The 4813-nt window shown below is 45.8% G+C and overlaps 1 pseudogene; it reads left to right on the plus strand.

Annotated features, from left to right (window-relative positions):
* The first annotated feature begins 3026 nt into the window (after nt 1–3026).
* LOC100753460 lies at nt 3027–3331 on the plus strand (annotated as a pseudogene).
* Nucleotides 3332–4813: the final 1482 nt, after the last annotated feature.

Consider the following 4813-nt stretch of genomic DNA (forward strand, 5'->3'; position numbering starts at 1 on the left):
CTCCCCATCTACCCCCACACTGCATCTGAAGTGGCATGTGACTGACCTCTGGGCTGGCCGGTTTGAGGTCATGCTGGAGGAGACCACCCCAGTGGCTCTGGGGTTCTCCTGATAATTAGTACCCCATACTTCTACCTCTCTCTGTCCCTGTCTGGCCTCCCACCTGTAGAAATGGTTTCAACATTCACAGTGGGGCAACCAGACTCCTTCCAGGTCACTAGCTGGCACCACTAAATGGCTCACATTCTATAGGATTGCATGATTTTGGGCCTGTGGCCCTCAGCCCTGTCCCCTGTTTCCTTCCTCTTCCTCTGCACCTGTCTGTATCCCAAGAGGCTGGTCCTACAGGCTGCAATTCGCAGGTATCCTTGTCAGCCGCTGTCAGTTGCATTGGGCCTGGTGAAAGACACCAGGGGACTGGGGGACAAGGGAAGAAGCCAGACAAAGTGTTCAGAGCTCTGCTTCCTTCCTGTCTCGAGCTCCTCTCTGGCTCCAGCTCCTGTCAGGTGTCCCCAGCTTCTGTGTTTATTCTGTGTTTGTCTCTGCTGTAAGGGCAGTTGCAACCTTTCAATTGTTAAGACTCTCTGGACTGCCTACTGTCCCCAGATCATTTCCTCAACACTGTCCCCACCTGTCATCAGCTCCCAGCATCACACAGTTTCCAGAGTAGATATCCAGGGTGGTTTGTTTTCATGAGTGATACAGAAGAAAGACCTCCTGGAACTGCATGCAATAGGACATCCCACTCAGCAGAGAATGAGGGAAACTGATAGTAAAGAAGCACTGAGAAAGAGAAAAAGAATGCAGCATGGCTGGACTCCTGGATACAGCTATGCCTGAAGCCCTTCAGTGGTCTCCTTATAGTAGCAGAAACATTTCTGCTTTATTGTTTTTATTTATTTATTGTTTTATTTATTAATATTTTCCTCTTGAACTAATTGAATCTTGTTCATTTCACTAAAACTTGTTCATTTCAGAGTCCTGTCAGAAATACTGAATGCAGTGAGAAGCCAGTGTAAGACTTTGTTTGCTTTTGCTCTCAGCAGGATTGGAAGGTTCTCCATCAGTGGCAGTGAATTTCCTCGGGGGAAGAAGTAATTGTGAAGAAAATTCATCAAAGAATCTTTAGTTAGGCCAATTTGAGGTATCATAACTCTAGTGTTCTGGGAAGAGCCTAAGGAAAAACTAGATCTTGGTTGTGTATTGATTTTGATTCTAAAAATTTGTATACAATTCTGATTAATATAAAGTTTCTGTATTCATATAGGTATATGCATATGTTAAAATTGATCAAATTACCTGCTATATGTGCAGTTTAGAGCATTTAAGTCATATTTTATGGAATGCTAAAAGGCAGAACATAAAAACCAAATAGGAATAAAAAGAAATGAACTGTTGTCACCTGGATGCTGTTTGGCCCTGCGGATGAATCTCAGATTCACTATACTGAGGAGGCCAGACACAAGCAGAGTTGTGGCATTATTCCACTTGTGAGCAATTCTAGAAAGCAGTGAAGAGTTCTTTGGGAGGCTCTTCAATAGGAAATCCCATTGCAACCCAAAAGCTCACTAGAGACTCTCAGGATGGAGAGATGGCTCGGTGGTTGAGTGCTTGCTGCTCTTGCCGAAACCAGATTTCGGTTCTTGTTACCCACAACAGACAGCTTATAACCCCTTGTAAGCCCAACTCTGAGAGATGTCATATCATTTTCAGATCTCTTCAGACACCAGCACATCCAAACTCCTTGTAGGTGGGTGGTGAGATACCCGAGAGACAGCTGACCACATTGTTACGATCTGCAAATCTGCTGCCCCTCTGCCAAGAGACCTAGAAATTCTTGAGAATTGAACTGATGACAACAAAATGTCTTTCTGTTCACAGAGTGGCTTTGAAGTGCTCTGACCTCACTCGAGGGCTCTGACCTCTGGCATCATGATTACAAAAGTGTTTTGATGTGAGTCTCTGAGGACCGGTGACCCAGAGAATTGGTGACATTGTGACTGGTGACCCTGAGACATCCATTGGGACGGACCTAAGGCTTACTCAGGCATTGAGGCAGGGCAAGGGAGGGACCAGAGTGTGGGGCTGTGGGCTCAAGGAAGGCAAGATGACCCCTAGACTATGGCCAGAAGTGGCAACAGAGGACCTATTTGCACTTTTTCTCCCTCCCACCTTTTTCTCCTTTATCCCTTCTTTCTTGTTGACAGAACCTGGCCACTCACTCCCATATGCCACAGGAACCCAGGTTCAGCAACTTCAAAACACTCTACATGCTCTGTCCTTGAGGGTTTTTGAGGACCGGGGACCTGGCCATGGCTTGGCTGGGCTCTCCACCCTGAGTCTCACATAGCTTAGTTAAGGTGTCTATCTGAGGTCTTTGGTTTCATCTACTAGTGTATGACTGGGACAGTATCACCTTCAATTACTCAATAGCATTGGTGTGGTCACCTTTGGGCTATTGGGCTGGGCATCTTGGCTTTTCTGGCTGTTGTCAGAGGTCACCGTCACTTCCTTGCTACATGATGCTATCTAAATGGGGGAAGCAGGCACGCACTGTGAAAAAGAGAGTGAGGAGAAAAAGAAGAGAGGAGAGGAGGAGGGGAGAGAGGGGGCAGACAGGGGTGAGGAGGAACAGGTTAAGAGTGAGGCAGCCAGCAGTCACAGACATGTGTACTCAATCTCAGAAATGGTATCTGGTTACACTTGCTGTGTTTTGTCTGTCAGAAGCAAGCCCCAGTCTGGGAAGATGGCTCGGCTGGTGAAAAGTGCAGACTGCTCTTTCAGAGGACCTGAGTTTGGTTCTCAGCACACATGTCAGGTTGCTCACAACTGCCTGTAACTCCAGCTCCATGGAGATCCAACACCTCTAGTCTCCTTAAATGATTGGACCTGTGTACACATACCCCCGCACAAATAGACACATAATTAAAAATAAATCTTAACTTTTCATGTGTCCCGAGCCGGTCCTTAGTACTCTCCTTGTAGCACGGCCCGAGTGCAGAGTCTGAGCTGTGGCACTGCAAGTCATGGCTGGACAAACTTTCAAAAAGTTTCTACTGCTCTTTGACAGAGTATTGGTTGAAAGAGGTGCCACTGAAACTGTGACCAAAGGTGGTATTATGCCTCCAGAAAAGTCTCAAGGAAAAGTATTGCCAGCAATAGTAGTGGCTGTGGGCTCAGGCTCGAAAGGAAAGGGTGGAAAGATTCAGCCCGTCAGTGTGAAAGTTGGAGACAAAGTTCTCCAGAATATGGAGGCACCAAAGTAGTTCTAGATGACAAGGATTATTTCTTCTTTAGAGATGGTGACACTCTTGGAAAATATATGGACTGAAATCACTGTTGAAATGGTATCTCATGAAGCTGCCCATTCTACTGACATTCTGAACTATTCATCATGTAAATAATTTCCATGCCTCCCTTTTATAATAAACTGATGATGCCTAAACTGAAAAAAATAATAAAATAAAAATTAAATCTTAAACAGAATACCAGTGTGGTGATATGTGCTTTCAATTCCAGCACTGGGCAAACCCTTGGGGGCAGCCAGCCTAGCCTAAGTGGAGAGTGCCAGTCCAGTGATAAACCCTGTCTTCAAGAAAAGTTGGATGGTGCACACCTGAGAGTATCCTTAAGAGCACACACACATACATCTCCCACACACATAAAGAACCAAGCTCCCAAGTCTACATTTGAATGATGGAGACTGCATAAGGACATAAATACCAGGAAGCAGGAGCAGCAGGGATCACCATGAATGATTGTCAGACATGACAATGACAATTATTACCCCTGCACTGTGCCAGGTTCTAGATCAAATGTTAAAATTTTTATTCCAAAATGAACACGTAGGGGGTTCTGGTCACAGAGGTGTTCCAGTCTAGATGGGGAACGCATAAAATGGGAATCATGGCCATGGGCACAGGTTTTACTGAAGCAGAGTACAAAGGGGAGAACTCTGCTTTAGGAACTAAGTCACTTCCCTTGCCACACTGGGCTGTTGGCCACATGCCATAGCTGGAAAATTGTTTGTTCCTACCCAAACTTATGTTGAACTTGGTCCCCAGTGCTGTGGTGTTGGGAGCTGGTGGGATATTTGAGAGGTAATTGGAGCACAGGGCTATCCCCAACAGAGTTATAGATTGAATGCCTTTTTTGAAGAATGAGTGATAAGTTCCCATAGGAGTGGATTCAGCATGCAACTGGCCTTCTACATAGGCCCTGGGACTTGAACTCAGGTTCGCAGGCTTGCTGGTCAAATGTCACTACCCTCTTAACCATTTTACTATGCTGGCAGAAACAAGGTAGCTATTACCATGCTTTGAGAGCATAAAGCTATCCAGAGAAGGTTCCAGGCATTTCATATGCCTGAGCTCATTTTGACTTGCACAGAATATCTGTTAATCTTCAGAGGAGCTTTGTAAAATAGGTAGCGATGTCAAGTCACTTTGCAGATGAGGAAACCAAGGCTCGGGCAAATAAGTGATCTGTCTAGGTTTGCAAATGTCAGAAAAGCCAGGAACCTGGCTCAGGCAGTAGGACTAGAGTTCTTCAGCACAGAGGCCAGAATTCTTCTGGACTCCAGTTTAATCAATGTTGTTTCTCATGAGCTTGAAGCATAGCTCCTGGGAAATGACAGGCCTGCCAGAACCAAACAGGAAGAGGATGGAGGCACTGTGTCATGGTTCAGGAACACACACACACACACACACACAGAGAGAGAGAGGGGGGGGGATTATGCACTTTGGTCTTGCCCCAGCTTCAGCTTAGCTATATGTTGTTGTAGGGTATGTGGATCTACCCCCCCCAGGATAAA

Source organism: Cricetulus griseus, chromosome 8, assembly GCF_003668045.3.
Source record: "Cricetulus griseus strain 17A/GY chromosome 8, alternate assembly CriGri-PICRH-1.0, whole genome shotgun sequence".
NCBI lineage: Eukaryota > Metazoa > Chordata > Mammalia > Rodentia > Cricetidae > Cricetulus > Cricetulus griseus.